Source organism: Hyaena hyaena, unplaced genomic scaffold (genome assembly GCF_003009895.1).
Source record: "Hyaena hyaena isolate Hyena2069 unplaced genomic scaffold, ASM300989v1 scaffold_23, whole genome shotgun sequence".
NCBI lineage: Eukaryota > Metazoa > Chordata > Mammalia > Carnivora > Hyaenidae > Hyaena > Hyaena hyaena.
Window position 1 is genome coordinate 3,559,286 of NW_024080655.1, and position 27,485 is coordinate 3,586,770.

Sequence of the window (27,485 nt, forward strand, 5' to 3'; positions counted from 1 at the left end):
CCCTCTGAGATGCCCCTTCTGGGCAGGCTGAGTCTGTATCACCAGAAGGGGTACTGGAGGCACTCACAGAGCCCTAAGATTGCTGAAGCAGGGGGAGACCTTGACCTCAGCCTGCAGCAGCTAAGACAAAATGAGCGCCCAGGTCCCAAACAGCCCCTCGGAGTCCCCTAACTTGAGCCCTCAGGGCCCTGGGGGAGGGGAAGAAGAAAGGAACAGAGCTCCACTTAGGCGACCTATCTTCTCATCTCATCTCAGCCCTTCCCTCAACGGTAGTTTCCCTATCCGTGCACTGGGGTAGGCCCTATGCTGGGGGTCTCCTGGGGCGGGGATCTAGGACCCTTCGCCCTGGAGACCTAGGTAGGGCTCAACCACCTCCTAGGAGGGGAGGGGGAACAGGGGCTGGGTGGGGAGGGGGGACAGGGGCTGGGGGGGGACGGGGCTGGGTGGGGAGGCCGAGAGGCCGTGAGTCCCAGCAGCGGGCCTTGGCAAGCCCCCTTCCTTCTCTAGGATAAGGACAGCTCATTCCTACCTTCCAGGGAGGTGGGGGATTTAGGAATAAAACCGTTTGAGCACAATAAAGAGAAGCGTGTGATTATTATCACCGTGAGAAGGTTCTGTGTGCAGACAGACAGACATGGGAAGCAAAAGCGCATGGCGCTACAGGAAGGGATCTGTGTCCCCACGGGGCCCCAGGGGCCAGGCTTGGCGGACCTTGGGGACCTGCGGGGACCCACCTCGGTCTCAGACAGTCGGGCAGGGCCTCACGCCTGGCTGCCTAGACACGCTATTGCCCCCAGACAACCTGGCGCACCAGGCCCCGAGCCAAGGACTCAACGGCCTGGTGAGCCTCCTGGTGTCCGAGGGCGAGGGGACTGGTCATGCCACACCAGGAAAAGACATGTTAATGAACCACGCCGAGCTGGGTCACCTGCCTTCCCACCCCGACCCTACCAGGAAGGCCCCAGCGCGGTCCCAAGAACACAGAAGGCAGGAGTACCCCCTTCTCTAGATCAGGAAACAGGCTCAGGGAGGCACTGTGTCGGGGGCCCCAACTTAGACCTGGCAGAGCCTGATTAAACACGTTTATGTTTGGGGGCGCCTAGGGGGCTCAGTCGGTGAAACGTCTGACTTGGGCTCAGGTCATGATCTCACGGTTCGTGGGTTCGAGCCCCACATCACGCTCTGTGCTGCTGGCAGCTAGCTCAGAGCCCGGAGCCTGCTTCAGATTCTGTGTCTCCGTCTCTCTCTGCCCCTCCCCTGCTCGTGCTCTGTCTCTCAAAAATAAACGTTAAAAAAAATTTTTTTTAGAAACCCCACATCTATGCCTGCAGCTGATTCTGTTCCTCTGCCCAATCCCTCCCCTGTTATCAGCCTGGAACACCCCCATGCAGAGCAGATACAGAGCGGGCCTTAGACCAAGGCGTTAGGTGGGTGGAGGCAGAATGAAGGCGAGCTGACTGCAGGGGAGGGGAGGAAGAGGCATTTCCTGAGTGCCTCAAACCCACCAGACATCAGTGGTAGGTGTTTTGCATCCTTTTATCTCATGCAAGCCTCACAAGTGTCAGTGAGGAAAGTAGCTTTATTTTTAAGAGAAGGGAGCCAGGGGTCAGAGGAGATAGGGGACTTGCTCAGGGTCACAAAGGGTGAGAGCCACAAGTCTGAGGCTGACCCTGAGGGGATCAGCCATGCCTGGCCCACCCAGACCCGGGACCCTGAGCCCTGCCAGTCTGGTGGGCCCCTCAGGGGCTCAGACCGACAGCAGCCACAGCTCCTGGTCTCACAGCCTCGGTGGGGAGTTAACTATCCTGGTTAATTAGCTCACCCACTAATTAGCTCACCCACTGGCAGAACCCCAGACAGCTGAGCTAGCTTGGCCAGAGTGCATGGCTGGCCCCAGAGAGGCAGGTGGCTGGAGCCGGGCCTAGAAGGAGGAGGAAGACTTGAGTCAGGGGGTAAGGGAGGAGGTGAGGGCATTTGGACACCGTGGTCTGGGAGTCTAGAAAATTCTGTACTGTGCAAGAGTACAGGGGAGCAGGCACAATTCCCAGGGGAAGCCAGGAGCTGAAGTGGAAGGACAGCTGGGCCGGACCCACCTCCCTCCATCACCAGGGGCCCCAAATGCCCAGGCAGAAGGCAGTAACAGGGGTGGTCGAACCACTATCTTCCCTCTGCAGGCTTCTGGCCCAGAGCAAGGATCCCAGTCCGGTCTTTTCTTGGAGCCCCTTGCACCTATGATCCACCAGCCCAAGGAAGAGCCCTGGGATCCCCAATGCAGAGGCTGAGAATTAAGAGGAGGCCAGGCTTTCCCCTCCTTATGAAGGAGGCAGCTCGGAGCGACGGACCAGGCTCAGGATGGCGAGCAAGGCCACGCGGGCTCAAGTCTTCGCTCCAGCGCCTCCGTGGCTACAGGATCCCAGACCTCTCACTCACAGCCTGTCATTATCTGTAAAATGGGCTCAGAAATAATACCCTCCGTGCCTACTTCACAGGGTGTTGGGAGGTTTGCATGAGTAAATACGTGAGAAAATGTCCACTGCTAAAAGCTATAAAGCGCAACGTATCATTAGCAGAAATGAGAACTCCAACACCCTGAAGAGGGGAGCGGCTTCCCCAGGGTCACACAGCCAGACGGCAGCAAAGCGCCATTTGAATTGGGTCTCCCGATGGCTAGGCCAGGGCCCTCCCGGGCAAGACCCCAAATCTCAGGGCAGCTGTGCCCCTTGGGCCGACCCTCTCTGCGTAAGTCGTGGGTAGAGCACAGGCAGCCCCCCAGCTCCACGGGTCCAGGACGCACCACCACTCAAGGCGAGGGGGCCCAGCCTTGGAGTTTGGGATCAAAAGCCCAGCTCTGTGTCTTTCAGCTGTGACTTTGGCCAGGTCGCTACAGCTCTGGACCCCTCCATTTCCTCATCTGTAAAATGGACGCTGGTGGGAGGGTGACCGACACACGGCTGCACAGGCGGGGCCCAGCACATACTAGATGCTCGGTGGATGAGGGTTCTCTCCTCATCCTCTGCTGTGCCTGCCGGGCAGCGGCTTCCCAGGAAAATGCCCGGAACAATAACTGGGAACATAAACCGGCTGGAGAACACTAGACCTGAGAAGATGATCATGTTACTGAACGGCTACTGGGCGGTGGGGGGTGGGGGTGATAAAAAGTAGAGCAAGACCCTGGCTCAGAGACAGTGTGGGGGAACGTGCCCTCGGAGCCCCCTCACTTGGGTCCCCTGGGGCAGGTGTAGTGTTCAGAGAAGGCACCACTTCCTCTGCACCAGACCCACAGGAGGGAAGCCTAGAGTGTGTGATACAGTGTGGGGGGCAAGGAGGGGTGGGGAGGGGAGCAGGGAGAGGTGGCAAGGAATGGGTTCCTGCATTGGTCCCCCTTCTGGTTTTGAGGGCATCCTTGGACGTATTAGGTTGCCTGTCAGAGCCTCAGATTTCCTTTCTGTACAATGGGGATGGTGATAAACATCTTGTCGTCCTGCACAGAGGTGGAGGCGGGGGGAATGGAAGTCCGGGCCTCACGCAAGCCCTGTACGAAGTAGGACAAAGGTTCTTCCGTCAGCAGGACCAGGAGCTGAGACCGCACAGCCTCCCCTGCCCTCTTCGCTACGCCACGATTCTTAAACTGTATTTCCCAGACCAGCAGCGACAGCATCCCCTAGCAACACATGAGCCAGGCAACATTCCCGGGCTGCAACTCGGGCCAATGGTGTCAGAAACCCTTGGGGGTATGATCTGTGCCTTAACAGACCCTCCAGGCAGGTCTGCCACAGGTCAGAGTTTGAGAACCACTGCACCCCTCCACGACCCAACTCCTAGTCCAGACGAGCATCCTCTTACAGACTCCTCGTCCCATTCCCGGGCTCCCAGAAGGCTGTTGGGAAGGGAGGAGTCACCATGGAGAAAGGTCATTAAATAGTAAAGAGATCTCCTAATGAGTTAATGACACCACAGGCTCCTGGAAAGGAGACAGGAAGAGGGTCAAAAGTCAGACTATGACTGAAGACGAAAAGCTCCCCCACATCTTTCTCTTTCTGCCTCTTACACACACACACACACACACACACACACACACACACACACACACAAAATCACACCCCTCCTCACCCCCCGAAGCATGGCCTCCTTCCTTCTATACACTTTCTACCTAGCATATTAAGGACATGGTGCCCTCTCTCTCCAGTGGTGCTGGAGCTAAGTTGGGGGGTACATCCTGGTGGGCACTGGGGAAAGGGCTTCTGGTCCTCAGACCGTGAGTTTAAAAACTTCTAGGAATTCACTCCATGGAGAGCAATGGATTTGAGCTTAAGGTATATGTATGGACGAAGTGGTCACTGTAGCCATGTGGAAGCTAATGAAAAATTTAAAATGGCCTAACTGTGCAACCACAGGAGAATGCTTAACTGGGTCATGGCGGATCCACGTGGTGTGACGCTATGGAGCTGGGAAACAGGCTGTGGGAGAATATTGAATAACATGGACAAATCCTCCCTCTACGATGTTAACCTGAAGCGGCAGCAGAGGCCGTGGGTCACGCGGTATAATCCCCAGAGTGTGTGTGTGTGTGTGTGTGTGTGTGTGTGTGTATAAACACCCAACTGCTCACAGTCCTTCTTTCTGAGCTGTTATTGCCTCCTTTGCATCTATTCCTTAACCTCCAAATTTTTCCACAAAAAATATTTCTTCAATAGTGATAGTGTGTGTGTGAGCATGTGCATACACACCCATGCACCATTGGTTCAGAAAGAGACGATATTTTTTAAACAGTTGGCGGCCGCTGCCGCAAGGGGGACTTGGTCTCCCCTCGGGAGTGTCCATGTTCCGTGTGGACATCATCCCAATGAGCACGATCAGGGCCACGGGTGGAATCTAAGGGAGGATGGGTTTGTTCAGATTGTATACCGTGTGTTTTAAGAGCCAGATCTGGGCAGAGAGGAAAGAGAGTGGGCTCCCCAAGCCTTGAGGTATGCAAGCGAAGGCTGGATGCTGTTCAGTAGACTGGCTCGGTGAACCACACAGATGCTCACAAGACCATTAGTGTGGGCACAAGCCCCTAACGGTGCCTTCACTCGAAGCCAGGAACGGTCAGGTCGAAGCTGGGCTCAGACCGTCCGATGGAGGAGTTAGCACACTGAAGGCTGAGGTTCTCTATGGCCCTCAGAGCTCCAAAGAGCCCTGGAAAGCTCCTTTACATCAGAACGGAGATCTTCATCTCTGTGGAGGAGGACCCTGTCATTTCTCAATAAGAGTGGCAGGCGCAGCCTTCATGCATCATAACCACCTTCATCAGTCTCCGGCCTTTAATGAGGGTGCATTCTGCACTGGGCCCACTGGTAAGTACTTCACCCGTGTCCATTACCTCATTTAATCCTCCCCCGGGCAAGCCATGGCAGACGTTCCTCTATCCTTACCCGGTTCACGGATAAGGAGACCACAGTGCCGAGCGGTTGAGAAACTTGCCCAACGGTGAGCAGACGGTGGGAAGAAGAGCTGGCCCATACTTAAGTCCCCTACTTGCAGCTCGTCTCCAAGGGATCTGATACGCAGTTTGAAAAACAAGCTATACAGTCTCCAGGCAAAAGAGCAGCCTGATGCTCAATGGTGCCAGGAGTGGGGGTGGGGCAGAGATCAGAGAGTATTCCGGAGAGCCTCTAAACACCCAGCGCCAAGTAGATGACACACTCTCCCCAGCTACTCCTCCGCTAGGTGTTCAAGAGAGGTCAGGGAGGTGGGTTGTCTACGCAAAACCACAGGGACCCAAGGACTAGCCACCCACTCATGTATGCAAGCACCTCAGACAAATCAATCCTCCCCCACACCCACTGAGTTTCAATTTTCTCTCTACACCAGGGCATCTCAACAGGTCCCACTGCAAAAGCATTCTAAGAAACCATCTCTCCTAAAACAGTGGGAAAGTCATTTTTCCACCGTAGAATTATTCATTGCTATCATTATTATTAGCAATGACAAATTAACATTTATGGAGTGCTAACTGAATACCCAGCATCATTCAAAGGGCCTTCTACTTATCAGGGGAAGGCACGTTCCCCTCTACTTCTCCGTGGAGGGTCCTCTACCTGGGGAACACCTCTGGTCTTGCTCCGTCCCCTCCTCTATTTCCGGGACCCCAGTAGTGGCTTGTGTGATTGGCTCGTGTAGGAGACACACTGGGCATGCTCTGTGGGGTTCCTCCTCCCCCAGAGCGGGCTGCCTGCGTGTGTCTGGGCTGCTCTCTGCCTCTATCACCTGCTCCTGGCAAGGAGGCTGGCCCCTGCGCAGCGTTGTCCGTGACCGGACAGGTGACTCTGCCAGTTTGAGGGCAGACGGTTAGCAGGCCCTCTGGGCCCCGGATCTACAGCCGTGCTCTCCAGCCAGCCTTCTCAGGGATAACACTTCCGTTTGGAGCCCCATCTTTGTCATCTGTTTTCATTTGATTCCAAATTCAGAAAAGGGGTTCTCTCTACATGTGTTAAGCTCCTTTACACAGCACCGCCCTGAAGTAGATATCACAACTTTCATCCCTAGTTGACATGTGAGGAAATTAAGCTCTCTGGTGAAGCTTTCTAAACAGGCATCACTCAGAGTGTAGCGCCCACGACGGAAGTTGGAAGACACTCCCATCCACAGATGACTCTTGTCTCCCGGGCTCCGGGGCTCCCCACAGACAGTCCGTCTGTCTTCTGAGGCCTGACAAATCTATACATAGATCCCTGTTGTTTCGCATAGACAACCCACCTCCCTGACCTATCTATATATAGATCTATATCTATATATATCATTTATTAACAAAGACCTAAATATGATCCCAAGTTCAACTAATACATTTTTGTTTAACTGTGTAAAGTTCTTTGATAACTTTATTGTATAGTGTGTTGCCCCTTTCTTGAGCATAAAAATATGGAGATCATTGCAGAAGATTCAGAAAATGGGGAAAAGTAAAAACATAAAAAATAAAATAAAGGGCTGTAATCTGATCTGTCTAATCCCGTTGTTATGTGAGTATTCAAATGTACTTACTCATCCACTTTTCAGCCTTGAGTACAGTGGAGGGTGGGGGTAGCTCTGCCATTCTGTGTGGGCAGTGCCTGCTTGATGGCCCCAGGACCCGCCCATCTCAGTGGCTGTCTATCTCGGTGCAGAAGAGCAGGCTGGGCCCTGGAGTCCTCTTTCTGAATAAACCCCTACAACTGCCCACTGTGACACTGTGTGGGCCTCGCTTGCAAAAGCCAAATACAGCAAGTGCAGAATAATATTTAACGGTGAACCCCATGACGGGCTGTAAGTTGCCCAAGGGCAAATGGCAGGTGTAAAGGATGGGCTGGGATCAGAACCCGGGTCTCCTGATCCCCAGACTCAGGCTACTCACCAAGCTTTCTCGGCCCTGCCTGAATACTGAAATCCTGCTTCCTATTAAAACAGCAGCACTACCAAAACCAGCTGATACATACACACCACTTATTATGTGCCAGGCACGTGTCACAAGTGCTTCACACACAGTAATTCAAATTGTTCTCAACAACCCTATGAAGTGAGTACTATTATGATCTCCATTTTAGATGTTTAAACTGATGCATAGAGACTAAGACACCTGCCCAAGGTCACGGCCAACAGGTAAGTGGCAGGGCCAGGAATCATCCTCAGGCACTTTGGTTTGTGACGTTGCTTATGGTTCCTTCCCACCCTGAGCCAAGCCCAGTGGACCCCAGGCAGGCTTCTGGAGCACTTGCTGCCTGAAGTAGCAAACCTACCTGGAAGGTCACCTTCCTGGACAAAGTCACCCTGCAACTTCACAGTGAAGCCCGGACCCGAACCCAGACTCCCTAATGCCCAGACTCCAACACTCTGTCCACTTTCCTGAATTGGCTTTATGAGCCAAGTCCAGAAACGAAAGCTTCCATCTTGGATCACCCCTCAACACAGCAAGGAAAGTCAGGAGCAGGACTCAAAGAAGACTCAGGGGCTCCCACTGTGGGGAAAGAAGTCAAAGGGGAGAGTGAGGGGCCTCCCAGAGTTACAGAGCTGGTGGCCTGCAGAGCTATGATCAGGGATGAGCCTCCCAGAGGGCTCCCTTCTCCTTCCCCCTGCCCTGACTCTGTGCCTGCAGAGGGAAGCAGCACCTTGCCCCAAATAACTGCTGACTTGAAGGCACCTTTTCTGGCTGAGTCAGGGTACACTAAGGGCCAAAGTGGCCCCTGACTACCAGAGTTGGAGGAAGTAGAGCTGTTCCCCTCTCTGGAGGGGAAAGGCCAGGCCTCAGAAGGGAAGCTGGAGCCCTGACTGAAGCAATCCCACGCCGGCTGAACCGAACCGTTCTCGCCTCCCTGGACCCAGGCTCCAGGACCCGGGGGGGGGGGGGGGGGGGGGGGAGGGGGCGGGCCTGAAGGACAAGGTGCGGGCATCCAAAGCCTGCTTCCCAGCTCCACCTTTGCCAGGCAGTCACCAAGGATCTGGCACTGAGCTGGGCCCCACCGGGCCACCCCAAGGAGAATCACTTACTTATTCATTCAACCATCACTTCCTAAGAGCCTGCACAGAGCCACTCCATATGCCACAAAGCAGCCACGAAGAGGAAAGTACTCTGTGTAGACAATGCGGGGTGGGGGCGGGTATAGGGAAAGGAAGGGTTTGGAGAAAACTCTGCCATCCATCTTCAGATCTATTTACCCTCAGAAAGCTTAGAGTCACCATGGTGGGGGGAAACATGTGCTGGGCAAGGCATTGCTTCTTTTGGGCCTCACGCCATGCTATGAGGTCATCACCATCACCCAATCCACAGATTTGGAAACTGAGGCGCAGAAAGGGTCACAAAGTTAGCAAGGGGCAGAGCCAGGTCTAGCTCCCAAGTCCAGCTTTTTGCCACCATGCTCCGCCATCTCCCTAATCTGCAGACAGGCAGGTAAGGCTGCTTCAGGCGGGGGAGCGAGGGAGGTGGGTCCAACTCTCGCATGTGCGCGAGGAGTCTCCCAGTTCCACTCTGTGCTGTGACTGTGTGCGTGTGCGCGTGCACATGTGCGTGTGCTCACATGTGCCCTACTTTACAAACACACACCCCAGGCTCCAGGACTTCCTAAAAGTCGAATTAAAGAACGGGCCACTAGCGCAGCAGAGAGAGAAGGAAGCCCAGAGATGAGAAAGAACTTATCCGAGGTCACACAGCCAGTACGCCAAGGGGCTGGAACTGAATCCAAGAACCAGAGTCCGGGCCTCTTCCTTCTCCTCAGCTGCTTCTCTGCGTCAGCACAGAGTGAATCAGCTGCTGACAGCCCATAGCGTAGGGGGAACCCCTGGGGTGAGTCAGGAACCCGCCACCCCCCCACCCCCCACCCCCACCCGGACACACATACCAGCTGGGCCTGTTACGGAGGCCCTGAGCCCGCAGTTGGCCTGCTCATGAGCAGGCAGCATGGGGACGAGGGGAGGAGGGGAACAAGACACAGCACACTGCAGGCCGTGTTTACCTCTGGGCTTCCCTCTTGCCTCCTCAGATCCAGGCTTAGAGCAGGGGAAGCTGGTGGGCAGGGCCGTTCCTGCTGAGATTAAACAGGCCCCCAGCCCTGGCCCCATCCTGTCCCAAACCCCCCCCTTCCCTCCCTCCCACCTTTCACAGAGCCAACTCCTGACTGTTTGATGCTCTTGATTAAGTCATAACCGCCCCCTCTGAGCATCCCATGGGGGGGAGGAAGTGGGTCTAACGGTTTGGAGCAAGGGGTCAAGGCCAAGCCCAAAACAGGGGGTGCCGGCTGTCCCCAGAGGCTCCAAACCCAAAAGACGGTTCAGGGCTTGGGTCTGGTCCTCAGGGGGAGGGGGAGCAGCTTTCAGGAAGTCTGAAGCTTCGAGAGAAGGGACTGGCCCATGTTGCAGAAACTTCACAAGAGCCAACCAAAATTCACCCCCCCCCCACAGGAAACTTGTGTCCCACTGCTAATCTCTCACCCCAGCCCTCCCTGGGCTGCAACTAGGAGGGAGAGGGCCTCCGCACTTCTCCTCCACCATGCTCTCACATCCACCGCTGAGGGGTGCAAGCTCTGCCTGGCCCAGATGCCTCGTGGCAAGCATAGCCCCCTCCCCCCCCCCGGCCCCGGGCAGCTCCCTCCCTGTCACTCGGTAGCATGTTATCACCCTCCCCAGCACCGCTGAGCTCCTACTATGCACCAGGGTCTAGGCTCAATGGGGAAACAAAGCCAAACAGGACATACATAGGGACCCTTTCTGCTCTCCCCACGTCACCCTGGCTCCCCTCCCACCCTTTTGACGGAGCCCCTTCCTCCACTCCCAGCTCCTTCCCCATCACCACAGCCATCAGATCATTCTCTCTTGACTAGTGGGGTCCCTCACCCCAGGACATCAAGCAATTGCCTTTCCTAAAGAGCCCCTCTGATTATGTCACTCCCTGGCTCAAAAGCCTTCAGTGTCTCTCACCTTCTACAAATCAGATCCAAACATTTCACCTTGGCATTGAAGGCCTTCCATGAGTTGACCCAGCCTACCATTCTCCCTACACATCCCTGCGTGATTCCAATTCTTCAGCCAGACTGACCAGCCTAGCAATTTCTTAAAAATTCCCTGAACGCGCTGACCTCCTGGACTTTGCCAAGGTATTTTCCTCTGCCCAAAACTTCCATTGTAGCTGCTGAAACCCTTCCAATCCTTAAGACCCACCCAAAACCCCACCTCCTCCATGAAATTTCCCAGCAATACTTTCTTCATTTATCTCCTATCAGTCACTGGTATCCCTTCCCAGACGGTAAACAACTAAGGATGGGGGCAGTGTGTCATTCTTCGTCATTTGTCATGTGAGCTGGAGGGGTGGTGGGGAAGATGTCCCAGTATTTGCTTACTAAGTCCTGTTTGAGATGAACATCTCCTCCTGCCATGAGACCCACCTACTGACCCTCTTCCTCCCCCCCCTACCCCACACTCTAACCTTATGCCATTCACATGCTTGGACAGGGAGGTCTGTGGCCCCAAGTTGATCCAAACCCAGCCAGGACTTGGGAGCCCAGGCAGAAAGTGTTGCTCAAGTGTCAGCAACTCCAGGAAGCCCCCAGCCCTCTGCCCTGGTTTCTCCAATGTCTCCCTACTTCTAAGCACTTTCCTCTCCCATAGACACATGCACTGTCTCCTCCACACAGTGCAGCCTTCAATCAGACTATGTCCCATACTACTTTCTAGCAGGTTCCAAAGTGTAGGGCTCATCTCCCAAGGACATTCAGGGAGTCGACCTGAAGCACCCCCAGGCTCCTTCGGCAGCCAGCCTTGATCAAACAGGTAATGGGGTGCCTGGGTGGCTCAGTCGGTTAAGCATCTGACACTTTGATTTCAGCTCGGGTCATGATCTTGAGGATTGTGAGTTGAGCCTTGCATCAGGGTCAGGGTCAGGCTCCGCCTAACAGTACGTGCAGAGCCTGGTTGGGATTCTCCCTCTCTGCCCCTCTCCTGCTCGCTGTCTCTCAAAATGAATAAACTTTTAAAAACATCTTTAAAAAAACAACAACAGGTAACACACTAACCCTCACCCTCACCCCAGGCCAAGTGTGCAATGGAAAAGCTGGATTCTACACACTAGAGTGAGACAAACTCATGAAATCTCATCTGGCCCCAAGTCCTGGGTGTGAGTTATCTTCCCCAGCAGGAGGATGTTGGGGGTGGGAAAGCCCTCACTGTCAGCAACTCAAAATGAGGGCAGAGCCCAGGTCTGGCTCGGTCACCTCTGTATCTCCCAGCTCCATGTAATATATAGTAGGTGTTCAGTAAACATTTTGGGGTGCATTGAATTAAACAACCACCAACCTCAAGCACTGTTACAGAAAACTCTTTGGTCCAGAGGACACACTCCCCAAACCTGAAATGGACAAAGCGGTGCAGATGGCAGGTGGCGATTTCTGGCTCTCACAAGGTCAGCAGGGGCTGCAGCCAGGATCCGGCCCTCCAAAAACAGGCTCATTCCTAGGCGGGAAGCCAGCCCATCACCTGCCCATCTGCATCAGGGCAGCTGTCATATAGTGAGGCCACACCGGGTGCCTGGTGCCATGCTAAACACTGTGTACACATTATTCTATGTAGCCTTTGCCGCTGCCTGTGGCTACTGTCATTGCTTGCAGTTTACAGATGAAGAAACTGAAGCTTGGAGGAGAGGGGATCCTTGTCAGTTTGATCCCAGAGCCGAAGATCTTGACCACTGACCACTACCAGGGCCCTGGCACAGACCACCCACTACCACCAGGAACAGAAAGCCCCAGCCCAAGAACTAACCCTGACCATGTGGCAAGGGCCCTGGGCTCGACTGTGGGCCCAAAGTGTGGTGGGGTTTTCCCTTCTTTTCCCCTCTCACCCCGTTGAGAACGTGTCCCTGGTTTCCAAGCAGGGCCTTCCAGGCCAGCTCACCTGGAAATGCCCCAGGAAGGCAACAGAAGCCCCGCTGAGGTTCTGGTCTGAAGCTTCCTGGGATCTGTGTTGGAGGGAAGCGGAGACTGACATTTCCCCCATGTAGGCTGCTTCCCAGGGCTTGTGGGTTCAAGGGCCGAGCGAAGAACCCGTGTGATCTTTAAAAGTAATTCGCTTAAGGCTCCTGGAGAGTTCACTTGGCTCAGGGCTACTCGGTAGGGAAAGTGCAGTTGGCCAACGTGCTGTGAATACCCTCCCTGACCTAGGGACTGCGGTTCGCTCTCACCTGCCAGCCCTCACCTTCCAGGGTTTTGTGAGCAATGGCAACCGGAGCAGGAAGTTCAACAGGAGCACCTGGTTCAACCTTCTCCGTTTACGGAACCGAGAAGTCCGGACCGGGGTGGGGGGTGGGGGGTGGGTTGAGCGCGGGGCCACCCTGCGGGTACGTGGCGGAGCCTGAGAACTGGGGGTCCGGGCTCGAGGGACTTACGCTCCTTTTCACCCAACAGCTGCCTCCTTAGCCCCGTCTGTCACTCGTGCCGAGAGAGCTGCCCGAGCGGCTCTGAAGTAAGGATAAAAACGAACTTTGCTACTGTTCGTCTGGCCGGCCTCCCCCCTGCCCCTTCTCACCTGCTGGCTTTGCTTTCCGCTGGGCGCTGCAAGCCGCAAATCCGTCGCTGTCCGACTGCGCAGCCCTGGGCTCAGTCGCTCTGCAGTCCCCCTCCCCGAGGCCGTCGGGGAAACACTGCTGCTGGGCCAGGCCCCGCCCCCTGGAGGACACGCCCCGGGCCCGCCCCCTGCCCTGCTCCGGGGCCCTGCGGGAATGGAGTCTTCCTCCGGCCAGATCCGGCTCCGCCCACCGGGCCTCGGGGGAAGACGGCCAGCCCCGCCCCGCGGCGGGGTGGGCCCGCCCCTTGCCCCGCCCCTTGCCCCGCCCCTCACCGTTATGGCCTCCCTAATTCAGCCTTGTAGCTCCGCCCCCGGGCCCGCCTCCTCGACCCTGTCGTCTGCGCCCCTTCTGTACCCTGGCCCTGCCGGAGGAAGCCTACCTCCCCTCGCTGGGCCGGCGCTGGAGCCCGGCTGGTGGGAAGCCCCAACACAGCGGTGCCTAACGGTCACCGCCCCCCGCCCCACCTAGTCGGCCTTCCTCAGCCGTCCCAGCCTCCCCCCAGACCCTCCCGCCACCCTGCCTCGGTCACGATCTCCTCCTACCCCCCCAGCCCCCTAGGGTGAGGCACCCCATCCCCAGGCACGCCCTTCCCCGCCTCAGCGCCTCCCTAATCCCGTTCCGCCCTGCCAACCCCAACCTGGGGCGGGCCGGCCTCGGGCCCCCAAGCTGGCATTCCAGGGCGGGGGCATCCGGGTGCGACCGGGTGCGTGGGAGCGGTTTGCGTTCCAAGTCCGAGCCTTTATCAGAGGGCGGCCTGGGCCCAGGCACTTTTTGAAAATACTAACAACTACTACGGACTGGACTCTCGCCAGGGGCCAGGCTCTATGCCAAGGCCTGTTAAAAGGACTGGCCCTTAAGTTCTCACAACCCTATGCGATGGTATTCTTTGTTGTGCCCATTTTACTGGTCAGTGACCTGAGGCTTAGAGAAGGGAAGTCGTGGCCTCTGAGTCTCACGCTGGAGGTGAGCAGGATCCGGCTGCAAGCCCTGAATCACAAGTTCAATACTGCCCCAGCTTGCCTGGACTGGCCCCTGGAGAAGTGGCCTGGGTCAGCCAGCTGCCCGTGCTGTGCTCAGCAAGCTGCCTGAGGTGAGGGAGGAGGCAGCCGGTAGCAGGAGGGGCCCCCCTGGCCTGAGCCCCAGAAGCTGGTTTTCTCTCTTAAGAAGTGACTCAGAATTAAGATGGGCTGCAAAGATCTCCAGATGATCATGGTGCCCTGATCTGCACGCAGGCCAGCCCTCTGCATTCCCAGACCCCAGGGACCAGCCTAGGGCAGGTTTCCTACTTATGACCAGGACCATTCACCTTGCAGAAGACAAAGCTCTTTAAGTCCCATTATCTCATTGGCATCTCACAAAGACGCCATTGTGGGGAGGGTATGACTATGCTGGTTTTGCTTGGGCGGAGTTAGGGTGGGGAGCTGGATCCCAGCCCAGCACAGCGGTTCCCAAAGCGTGGTGTGGTGGGAACACCTAGGCACTAGCAGTGGCAACAGCAGCGGTGTCTGGAAATTGGTTAGCCATGTGGGTTTTGGAGCACCGCCCCAAACCTACTGAAAAGGAGCCTGGCCTGTTTCAACAAGGCCTCCAGGGGATTCTGAATCCCTGACGGGCATAACGGTGAAGAAATTAGGGTGGTCTGAGAACCACAAAAACCTGGGAACATCCTGGGAGCCTTGTGACCCAAGGCCAGGCAAGGTCCCGAACTTCTCTGGGAGAAAACACGTACCAGAGGAATAATAAGAATAATATGACCAATCTTGAGGGTGGCTATTGGGGATTAAATGTGCTGCTGTTCACGAAATGTCTGCCCACTCGTGGACACTGTGCGTGCTCAATAAATGTCCTCTTTCCTGTAAAAAAGCCTCCTTTGTAGAATCTCCACACCAAGTCAAGGGAGTGGGGCTGGGGAACCTTTAAGGCCGGCAATGTCCCCATTCTGTTGTCCTTCTCACAGAAGGACACCATCATTCCTGCAAGGGGTCAACAGCTGAAAGAGTTCACAGATGATGTCGATGGTGCTGGTCCAGGGGTCACCTTTACGGAACCCCTGTGCTGTTCTATCTTAGACCAGGTTCTCAGCCAACCCTTGAAAATGGGCGTAACCCCCCCCCCTCTTCAACCCTGCTTCATGTCCCCGCCCCTCAAGCTGGTGGTGTTTGATGGTGATTGGCAGTGGGCTAAACAGCTGGACCACATCAGCTCCTGCCTCCCCTCCAGACAGACGTTCAATCGCATGCGGCCCATCTGCTACCCCTTTGGGTCTGTCACTCCAGATTAGAGACGGGGGCAGCTGTGGTAACATGGAGGGAGGGCATTCTGTGGGCAGATTTTAGAATCTGCCCCTCCCCCCACCCTCTGCAGCTCTGTGGAAGAGGGTCTTCCTATAGCAGCTCAGAGCTTTTTGGTCCTATTAACTAACTGCCCTAACATGTTAATGCTAAAAATTGGGACCCATATACCTTACATCCAACCATAACAGACTATAAAATAAAATATGTTTATGCTCCTACCTTGAGAAATATTCCTTATAATGACCAAGAAGGCCACGTTCAAAAGTAGAGTCTTGGACTCCTTAGAATTCTCTGCAGGAACATGGCAGCGTGGGGTTCATTAGTCCTCAGCCCTCAGCCCTCAGCCCATCCTCTCCGATTCTCTTCCCGGCCCCCTGTCTGTCCTGTGCGTGCAAGTGGCCTAGGACCCAGGGATGCAAACACCTCAGCCCACGTGCCCAATCCTGTCCACACTTCCTGCCTACAGCCACCGCTTAGTCACCCCTCTAAGAGTGCACATGAGGCACGTTGTATCCTCAGAAGGATGGACCTTGGGAAGTGTTGGACCACCTAGGCAGAGATTTCTAGGGCTTTTAGATACCTGTAGCATGATTATGAAATCAGGCTGTGGGGTACAAGTTCTGAGTAGACGGGTGACCCTCTTGCCTGGGTCTGTGAGTGGCCCTCTACGGCACCTACCAAGTGCACTGCCCGGTACGTTTTAGAAGCTTAAGGAATAGTCATTAAGGAGATGCGGGTCTGAACTATTTACTAAAATATCAGATTGGCTTGGTTCTTCCCATGTCTCCTCCCTTTTGGCAGGACCCAGAATTTGTCATGAATTACCCTGGGCATTTTACAGAGGCAGCCTCTAGGGAGAGACGACTTCCTTCTTTTGTGAAATTCTTCGGTCCTTTCCAGAGGTGAAGCCAGGAGTTTGGGAGTTGGGAACAGGGGCAAGAAGGACTACTCTAGAAAGATGAGAGAAGGTACCTAAGGGCCAATGTGGAGGTAGGGGAGATCGCAGTGTGTCAAGACCTTAAAAGGTCCTTATGGTCAAGAACTTAGGCATCGGGGTTGGAGCCAGAGCCTACGTAAGGCCTCAAGACTTTTACACAATTCTGGGGGAAGGGAAGGAGTGAGGGTGGTGTATCTGTTTCCTGTTGCCCTGTAACAAACCACCCGATCACTTATGTAGCCCATAAATCTGCAGTTTGGGGGTGGGTTCATGGGGGGAAGGCTTGTCTCTGCTCTGTGCAAGATCAGCTGCTTCCATTGGAAGTAGAGGATGCTTTACAAGATGGCGTGCTCCATGGCTCGCCAGTTGGCGCTAGGTGCTAGCTGGAAACAGAATGTGGGCCAAGGCCTCAGTTCCCCTCCACGAGGCCTCTCCGCAGGCTGCTGGGGCTTCCTCACTGCAAGACAGCTGGGTTTCAAGAGCAAATGGAGAACAAGGTGGAAGCGCAAGGCATTTTATGACCTAGCCCCAGAAGTCACGTACCATCACTCCCTTTGTGTTCTATGAGTGCAGGAAATCACAAAGTCACCCGGTTCAAGGGGACGGGAGACAGAGTCGCCCCCTGTGTTGCAGAGCTGAAGATACTGTGGCAGCCATCTTTGGAAAATACAGTCCTCACCACGTGGGTCCTCAGAATAAGTGGAGAATTTCCTCTGGTGGAAACTGAGCGTCTGACTTAGCTGATTTAAAAGAAAAAGGTATATGATGTTTCTTGTACAGCCCCTTGGGCACAGATGAATAAGAAGTCTGGCGGACAATGAGCCTGGTGTACTTGGGTTATTTAGGATTTTCCTTCTTCAGAGAGTCCTCAGAATAGAGTTAAGACCTCTCTCCTCACTACCTATACTGTTTCTTTAAAGCTGTACATTCAAATACTACTTATTTGGGGCGCCTGGGTGGCTTAGTCGGTTAAGCGTCCGACTTTCGCTTAGGTCATGATCTCGCAGTTCGTGGGTTCGAGCCCCGCGTCGGGCTCTGTGCTGACTGAGCTGGCGCTCAGAGCCTGGAGCCTGTTTCAGTCTGTGACTCCCTCTCTCTCTGACCCTCCCCTGTTCACGCTGTTTCTCTCTCTCTCTCCTAGAAATAAATAAAACATTTAAAAAAAGTACTACTCATTTGATCTTCTTAATAATGACCTCTATTTGCTACATAGTATCTATTGTGATGCTCCTTTCCAAGATGTGCAAATGGAGCCCCTGAGAAGGTAAGTAATTTGCCTAAGGTCATACAACTAGTCAGTGATGGAAGCTGACCCCAGTTTTCTGTTGCAGAAACTGAGGCGCAGGTAATCCAGATTCTGAGCACCCAACACTGCACTGCGCAGTCTTATCCCTAAAGGCCCACAATGAGTTGACAAGCTCACCCCCAGGGCCTTGCAGGGACCCCGCTTCCTGCCTGAGAAGCAGAAAGGATGCTGGTCCCTGGAATGCTGGGCTGTAGCCTTGATTGACTCAAGTCTTGTTCCAGTCTCTGCCCTCAGAGAGTGGCTAATAGTCATGTCTCAAACCTGCATTTCAATGGGCTCAGCAGGGCCCCTGACCTTTATTATCTTCTCCAAGGGACTCAGTGAGGATCTGAACTCTAAGCCCTTGATAGCTGGTTTGTAGCTGGGGGAGGACCCAGCTTCCCACCTGAGAGACTGACCCATAGATTCCTTCCTGTCTCAGTTGTTTGACCAAAATCATTTAGACCCCTGCTGCAGCTCAGAGTCTGAGGGTTAATGCCACCCAGCCCTGATGGCTCTTAGCCCAGTGGGGAAGCTGACATATAAACCAGTGTGGTGATGCATGCGTTACAACACCAATAGCAAAGAGACAGCCATAATAGCAGCCTTCGTTTTTTGTTTTTTTTTTTTTTAGCAGCCTTTACTTTTTAAAGTTAGCTATTACCATGGGCCAGACATTTATTTATTATTTTTTTATTATAGTTTATTGTCAAGTTGTTTCCATGTAACACCCAGTGCTCATCCCAACAAGTGCCCTAGTCCATGCCCATCACCCATTTCCCCTTCTCCCCCAGCCCCATCAGCCCTCAGTTTGTTCTCAGTATTTGAGTCTCTTATGGTTTGCCTCCCTCCCTCTCCTTAACTATTTTTTTCCCTTCCCCTCCCCTGTAGTCCTTTGTTAAGTTTCTCCTGTTCCACATAGGAGTGAAAGCATGGTATGTTTCTCTGCCTGACTTATTTCGCTCAACATAACACCCTCGAGTTCCATCCACGTTGCCACAAATGGCCAGATTTCATTCTTTCTCATTGCCATGTAGTATTCCATCGTATAGATAAACCACATCTTCTTGATCCATTCGTCAGTTGATGGACACTTAGGCTCTTTCCATGTTTTGGCTATTGTTGAGAGTGCTGCTGTGAACATTGGGGTCCACGTGCCCTTATGCATCAGCACTCCTGTGTCCCTTGGGTAAATTCCTAGCAGTGCTATTGCTGGGTCCTAGGGGAGTTCTAGTGTTAATTTTTTGAGGAACTTCCACACTGTTTTCCAGAGGGGCTGCGCCAGCTTACATTCCCACCAACAGTGTAGGAGGGCGCCCATTTCTCCACATCCTCGCCAGCATCTAGAGTCCTCTGATTCGTTCATTTTTGCCACTCTGACCGGCATGAGGTGGTATCTCAGTGTGGTTTTGATCTGCATTTCCCTGATGAGGAGGGACGCTGAGCATCGTTTCATGTGTCTGTGGGCCATCTGGATGTCTTCTTGGAGAAGTGTCTGTTTCTGTCTTCTGCCCATTTCTTCACTGGGTTATTTGTTTTACAGGTGTGGAGTTTGGTGAGTTCCTTATAGATTTGGGATACTAGCCCTTTATCCAATACATCATTTGCAACTATCTCTTCTCATTCCGTCAGTTGCCTATTAATTTTGTTGATTGTTTCCATTGCCATGCAGAAGCTTTTAATCTTGATGAGGTCCCAATAGTTCATTTTTGCTTTTGATTCCCTTGCCTTTGGAGATGTATCGAGTAAGAAATTGCTGTGGTGGAGGTCAAGGAGGTTGTTTCCTGCTTTCTCCTCTAGGGTTTTGATGGTTTCCTGTCTCACATTCAGGTCCTTTATCCATTTTGAGTTTATTTTGGTGTATGGTGTGAGTAAATGATCTAGGTTCATTCTTCTGCATGTTGCTGTCCAGGTCTCCCAGCACCATCTGTTAAAGAGGCTGTCTTTTTTCCATTGGATACTCTTTCTTGCTTTGTCAAAGATTAATTGAGGGCCAGACATTTAAAGAATGACTTTGAATATATTTAACTAATTTGATGACTCTATAGATTTTCTTCTTCTTCTTCTTCTTCTTCTTCTTCTTCTTCTTCTTCTTCTTCTTCTTCTTCTTCTCCTCCTCCTCCTCCTCCTCCTCCTCCTCCTCCTCCTCCTTCTCCTTCTTCTTTTTTAACTGTTTGAAGTGATTCAGTGACTTCTCCCCATCCACAATGCCCTGGACACCCATTTATTTCCCCCTTTCAGGCATCCACTTAACCCTATGGCAGGTGCTGGGCACCCCAAACCATCATGGGCCCACACCCCAACATATGTTAGTCTATTTACTTATTGTTGAGACATATGTACTCTTTTGCTAGCCAAGCTACCTATTTTGAACTATGCACACAGATTTTTTTAAATATGAGACAAAATTATTTAAAAATTTCAATATATGCAAACATAAAAATAAAGAATTATAAAGCAGTCCTGTCATTTTTTCCTTGAATGCCAGGAGATCACATTGGAGTCCATCTACCATGGCCTCCACACCCACACGTAGGAGCCGTGAGAGCAAAACACTGAGAACGTTCCTCCGGGTGAGGCTGTGTCAGTATCTGCAGATGCTTAAAAGTCCCTACGGTGAACAGGGAGATGCTATGGAAAGGGGAACAGGAAGGGAGCTGCTATTTTATTTTGTGTTTTAATTTTTTTAAGCTTATTTATTTTGAGAGAGAGAGAGAGAGCATGGAAGCAGGGGAGGACAAGAGAGAGAGAGAATCCTAAGCAGGCTCACGCTGTGAGTGTGGAGCCCAGTGTGTGGCTTGAACCCACCAACCCTGAGATCATGATCTGAGACGAAACCAAGAGTCGGATGCTCAGTGGAGCCACAGAGGTGCCGAGAGAGCCGCCATTTTACACCCACCAATGGGTAGAGCTGCACAAAGTCAGTGGGCGGTCCCCCTCTGGATGGGGCTGAGGTCGAAGAGGCCAGTGGGGTAGACAGACTCCCCACTGTACAGCTGAGAACACCAAGGCTCAGAGAGATGAGTTGAAAAAGGTCTGAATTTGTCACCAGCATTTCAGAGTTGGGAAATTTCACCTAACACTTAGATGCCTGGCTTCTGTCGAAAGATAGGACAATCCAAACCCCCGATATGCTTTCCGAAGGGGCAACAACTGGCCGGGCCAAGTGTGGCTGCCCCTTTGATGAAAATATATGCCCTCGAGTTGACCACAGTCCCCACCACTCCCTGTTACCCACCCAACCTGTTTCCCTTATGTCTGAGAGCTGCCCTCTCCCCAGGGACAGCTGAGTTTGCAAGCCCGGGCTCAAAAGATACTGGTCGAACTCGTGTTCATACTGGGAGCTTTCTGAGTAGCTTTGAGGAAGACCAGGGCACCACATTCTGTTTCCCCCTCCTCTCCACCACCCTCCCTATGAAAGCTGCAGGGTTAGCGCAGCCCGGCTGGGAGAGCTGGGTTAGGCTCCCTCCCCGCCCTGCTGGCTTCCCAGCCACGTGGCCTGAGGCCCGCCTCTCCACCTCTCTGCGTCTGTTTCTTCAGCTGTAAGGGGCACACACTCATTTGCTACCTTAGCGCTGAGGTGGACTTGTAAGTTGTCTCCAAGTCATTTCTCTCACCGACAGAAGAGGAGAGAAAAAACAAAACCTCGCCACACCCTTCCCTCCAAACTGGGCGTGTACTGCCCTCTGGTGTCCATACTGCTCAGCGCAGCCCATCCAGAAAAGCCCGAAGAGAGAAGAGGTGAAGGGGGGCGGGCAGGGGAAAGGTTCCTGCTGGCTCCCCACCTGCTCCTGGCCTCTGTTCCGTCAAGCCCCCCACCCACCCGACCCCGGAGCAGAGTGGGGCCCTGGCATGAGGGTCAGGCTAGGGTAGACACGAAATTAGATCTTAGCAGCTTCCAGCTGCAGACTTCCCACCCATCCCACAAAAGGAAACTTGGGGTGCAGGATTTAAGAGCCGATGCCAGCTGGCTTACAGTCCCCCTGGGGTCCGGAGACATCGAAGACCTGGTGACTCTGATTTAACGATGGTGACTAAATCCTATTGACTGAAGCTAGCACTGCAAGCACAAAAAGTGGAATCGAGTTGTTTATGTAGAAAACTTTATTAAAAGGCACTTGAGAAGCCCCCTAAATTGTATAGCGGAGAGTCCGGCTCAAACTCCACTAAAGATCTGGCCAAATAGGACAACTATCAGTTTCACCATATTCTGCCTGACGCCTTTCTGCCCTAGGAAGTCAACTTCCCAGTCCCTGGGAGACCCCCTTCACCCCCGGGAGATTATCCCCATCACACCAGCAAAGCACAGAAGCCCCTCACAAGAGCCCATTTCCCGCTGAAGCCAGCCTTGCATGGGAACAGCCAGTTGCTGGAGGCTGGGGGTGAGAGTTCCGATGCCCACTCTGGGGGGTAGAACTTGGCAGGTGGGAATTTTTGCACGTATAGAAAGACTATTCCAAAGACATAGGGCAGCTATGAAAAGTAACAGGCGTCCATCATCACTCATAATGATGGAAGGTATGGCACAGTCTGGGCACCGGACACTGGCTCGTCTCGTCCCCACACTGCCCCTCTGGGTGGGAACATCACCATCTCCATTTTATAGAGAAGGAAGCTAAGGCTCCATGAGTTTAAATAATTTGAATAAGATCTCGCAGCTGCTAAGTGGCAAAGCTGGAAACAAGCCAGGCACTGCCTGACTCCAAAACTTAATAAATGCACTCTATTGCCTTCCTAAAGTGCCTTCTTTTTCAGGCACCCATGGGACCCAGGTCCCATTTACTGAGAATGCCAGGGTGTCTAGAATGAGGGCCTACAGGGACTTCAGAGGTCGTCTTAACCTAACTACTTTTCAGTGCCGTCCCCGCCTTAGCCCTGTATTAGTCAGCTTTCGAGACGTTATGCTGCAGTAACAAAGAACCCTGAAAGCTGCACTGATTTATAACAGCAAAGGTTTGTTTCTCACGTGTGTTCATGACTGCTGACGATTGCTGTGGGTAAGCTGGCCCCGGCTCCTTGTGTCCTTGTCATTCCTAGGTTCAAGATGAAATCTCAACCCCTATCTGGGATATGCCCTTTCACGGAAGAGAGAAAAAGAGCAGCGGCCAAACCCCATGACGGCTCTCGTAACTCCTGCTTAGCTGTCCCTTCTGTCCTTCCTGCTCACGTTCCACTGGTTAAAGTAAGCCACGCAGCGGAATTCCACACCAGCTGGTACAGGTGAGCCCCAAACTGACGACTAGGTTTTATGGCGGCCACAGCCATGATGGAAATAGAGAAATGATCTGGTCCTGTGTTTTTCAAAGCAAGCTTTAGGGTGACATTCACCGTGTGGTCTTTGCGGATGTGCCTAGAGTTCACCTGGTGGTCCAGTGGGGGAGGGGCTCCGGAAGGTGGGACACACACTCACACACACACACACACACACACACACACACACACTACTTGAGCAAACGTTTGCCCCAGCAACCAGCCAGCTCCGAGCAGTCTGCAGGAAAGTGGCATCAGGGCCTCTATACTGTGGGCGGATCCAGTGAGAAGATGCGTGTGAGTCACAATTGCATCTCCCTGGTTCTTCCTGGAGATCCACATCCAGTGTCTACACAGTCTAATGGCCAGCTGCCGCCATCATCGTTGTCCCCGCATTTTTAAGTGTAAATGTTTTCTCTGGAAGAGGAAAAGCCTGTGAAGAGAGAAGGCGAGCCACGAGACCTAGAACATTGAATCTACAAATAGGAAAGTCTGGTAATGGAGGAAACAAAAGGGCAAAACCATTCCTTTGGCCACACCCTTGTCCCCACCGACTGCAGGTACTTTTTCTCATGTCTCAGAAAGTAGAGGACGATTAGAAAAGTGTAGCTGGTTCTGGAATACATTACCACATCTCCCAAGCATGCCACGATATTTCCAAAAACCTAGAGAAACAGTTGGGTGGTGGATGGACAGCCTTCAACCACCAGTGAACCCCTGAGGTCAGGTTGGCACCGGGCATGCCCAGTGGCCAAGCAGACAGACTAATGAATCCATTAGGGGTGGGATAATTAGGCAACTGGTGTTGTCACTATTTAAATTATACAGAAATCCTTCATAGATTATTTTGTGTGTCTACACGACTTTTGGGAGTTGGTGGGGAATTTTGGATGGGTTAGGAATGCGTTATTTTTCCCTCTTAGAGAAAAAAGAATGTAGTTGCTTGCTATGCAAAATTTACTACCCAACACTTTAGGCATGGATTCGATTTTTACATTGAGGCATACCTCTCTATGTAAAATTATAGACCTGGTCATCGTGATATTTAATATTATGAGTACTTCCCATGTCCTGGGCATCGTGCCAGACCCTTAACATGTAATTTATTTGACACTTGAAACAGGAGTATAGGTAAGATCTGTTTATCGTGAATGATGGTAGGTTACACATGAGGAAAGTGAAGAGAGAGGCTGAGTCATTATCCCAAGGTCACAATTCCTGGCTTGGGTAGACAGAGGCTTGTTTTCAACATTGTCCTTATAATGAACATACACATTTTCATGGTCGTTGGTGCATGTCCTAAATTTCTCCATAAATAAAAGAAAATAGAAACAGAGGGAGTTCTTCCGAACTCATTCTATGAGGCCAGCATTACCCTAATACCAAAACCAGACAAAGACATTACAGGAAAAGAAAACTACAGAATACATAGACCCATGGAAGAGAACAGAAAGCCCAGAATTAAACCCATGTGTATACGGTCAATTAATTTACAACAAAGAAGCCAAGAATATACAGTGGAGGGAAGGACAGTCTCTTTGACAAATGGTGCTGGGAAAATTGGACAGCAAAAGAACGAAGCCATCTTACACCATACACAAAAATGAACTCAAAATAGATTAAAGATTTGAATGTAAGACCCAAAACCATAAAACTCCTAGAAGAAGACATAGGTGGTGTGCTCCTTGACATCGGTCTTAGCGATGATTTTTTAAATTTGATGCCAAAAGTAAAAGTAATAAAAGCAAAAATAAATAAGACCATGTCAAACCAATCCAAAACAAAAAAAACAACCAACTAATCAAACAAAAAACTTCTGCACAGCACAGGAAACAGTCAACAAAATGAAAAAGCAACCTACTGAATGGGAGAAAGTATGTGCAAATTGCATATCTGATAAGGGGCTAGTATCTGAAATATATAAAGAACTCACAATTGAATAGCAAAAAAAAAAAAAAATTGAGAATCCGATTTAAAAATGAGCAGCCTTGAATAGACATTTTTTCCAAAGAAGACATACAGAAGGCCAGCAAGTAAATGAAAATACATTAATCATCAGGGAAATTCAGATCAGAACCACAACGAGCTAGCACCCCACACCTGTCAGAATGGCTATAATGAAAAAAACCAAGAGGTAACAGTGCTGATGAAAATGTGGAGGAAAGGGAGCCCTTCCCTGCTGTTGGTGGGGATGTAAACTGGTGCAGCCACTATGGAAAACAGTACGGGGCTTCCTCAAAAATTAAAAACAGAACTACCCTATAATTCAGTAGTTCCACTTCTGGGTATTTATCAGAAGAAAATGAAAACACGAACGCAAAAAGATAGGTGCACCCCCACGCCCAGCGCAGCTTTACGTACAATGGCCACACTATGGAAACGACCTAGGTGTCCATCAATGGAAGAATGGATGAAGAAACTGTGGTACAGATATACGATGGTATAGTATTCAGTCACAAAAATGAATGAAAATTTGCCATTTCATTTGTCAAAGTACAGATGGACCTTGAGGGCATTATGCTGAATAAAACAAGTCAGAGGAAGACAAATACTGTATGATCTTTATTATACATTGGAATCTAAAAACAAACAAAACAAAACAATTCTTTTTAAAGTTGACTTTTTTATTTTGAGAGAGAGAGAGAACAGCAGAGGAGGGGCAGAGAGATGGGGAGACAGAGGATCCCAAGTGGGCTCTATGCAGACAGCAGAGGCGGGGCTCGAACTCATAAACCATGAGCTAATGACCTAAGCTGAAGTCGGAGGCTTAACCGACTGAGCCCCCCAGGCGCCCCTCATCAGCTTTATCATCATCACCATTGTCATCAAATTAACATTTGAATCCAAGCATTCTGACTCCAGGATCCTTTTCTATGAGATTTAACGGATGAGTGAACAGACATGGCTGCTGATGTCTGACCGCCAGCCTCCTCTTCCAGAAGATCCTGGAAGATATATTAGAGACAACGAGCTTAAGCTTTCTGAACATGTTTCTCACATGTAACATAAAGACAAAAAAGGGAGCAGGACGTATCTATTGCCCGAGATTAGAAATGGCGTGTGTGATGTTCTTGGCATTAAATCAACGTTTAGTAGCTACCTGGTAAGCAGCAGCTTTTATTACTATAATAATTAGTATTATTCGAATCCACACTTTGTTCTGGATGGACAGAGACCTCTGTCTCTGGCCAGTGGGTGTGCAGAGAAGTGATGTGTGCCACTTCTGAGCCCTGTCCCCACAGGAGATGGGCGCTCCCGTCTCCCCCCCTGCCTTCACTGCCTGGAGGGCGGACGCAGCAGTGAGGACTGGGGCAGCTTTCTCGGGCTTGGGTGAATGGGAAGCTGCGTGTGGAGGATGAGGGAGGGGTGTGGCCTCAAGTCTGGGTCTCCCTCAACCTCGGGCAGCCGTGCCAGCCTGGCCCGAGACAGAGATGAAGTTCCGTCTTCCTGACACCGCTGGATTTTGGAGTCTTGCCCGCAGCAGATTATCTGTATCTTTGAAGCTTGTCCTAGAAAGACCCATTCAGTGTCTATGGATCCTGAGAGTGACCTTTACCCCAAACTCATCTTCAGATTCTAGGACCCCTGACTCAAATCCTCACGGCCAGAACCAAAACCTCTTGTTCTGTGGTCCTGAGCACAGTACTGCCCATGCTGGAGTCCCCCGTCACCCCCATCTGTAAAGAGTGTGAGCTCGGGGCGCCTGGGTGGCTTAGTCGGTTAACGTCCGACTTTCGCTTAGGTCATGATCTCGCGGTTCGTGGGTTCGAGCCCCGCGTCGGGCTCTGTGCTGACTGCCAGCTCAGAGCCTGGAGCCTGTTTCAGTCTGTGACTCCCTCTCTCTCTGACCCTCCCCTGCTCACGCTGTCTCTCTCTCTCTCTCCTAGAAATAAATAAAACATTAAAAAAAAAAGAGTGTGAGCTCAACATCACTGAGGCATGCGGCTGATGAGTGCCATCACAGGCGAAGGGCTTCTGGCTTTGCTGGGAGCAAAGTCAGAAATTCAGCAAGTCGTGATGAGAACAGTGGCGGTAGAGGCTATGGTGGGGGTGGCGGAGGGGTGATGGTGGTGATGATACGGATGGAGGTGAGGACTGTAGGGCTATAGTGAGGATGGCAATGGCATTGGAGGTGTTCATGGTGACCCTGGGGGTGATGGAGGGGGTGATGGTATAATGGCATTGATAGCAATGGCACCGGCCACGGTGATGAGGAGGATGTGAGGTAATGGGGATCATGGCGCTGGTGCTGGTGGTGATGGCGAGGGCAGTAACAGCCATACACTGCGCTACTGCTGGTGATAAGCGTGTGATAAAGACAGAGATGGTGATCGATGGTACAGGTGGGGACAGTGGTGACAGAGCTGGTTATGGCGATGGTTAAAGTAATGCTGATGGGGATGGTTAGGACGGCGGGGCTGCTGGTGGTGTTAATAGTGAACTTGAGAGCGGAGGTGGTTATGGTGATGATTTTGATGCCCGTCATTATGGCAGTGAGGATTATAATGCCGATGGCGACGACAAGGGTGACGTGATGAAGGTGATGGTGGTGACACTGATGAGTGCTGGTGATGATGGTGGTAATGGTGACTGTAATTGTTGATGACACTGATGGCTGTAATGTACCGACGTTACCATTGATAATGGTGATAATGGTCTGGT

General features: G+C 52.2%; 1 protein-coding gene across 1 annotated transcript in view; it reads right to left on the reverse strand.

The window, feature by feature from the left end:
• The window catches only part of CD82 (CD82 molecule), a 48,424-nt gene extending 35,292 nt beyond the window's left edge, over nt 1–13,132 (reverse strand). The window contains exon 1 of the mRNA XM_039226746.1: nt 13,018–13,132. The gene's annotated coding sequence lies outside the window, so the exon portion shown is untranslated. The remainder of the gene's footprint in view (nt 1–13,017) is intronic.
• Between the last annotated feature and the right edge of the window lie 14,353 nt (nt 13,133–27,485).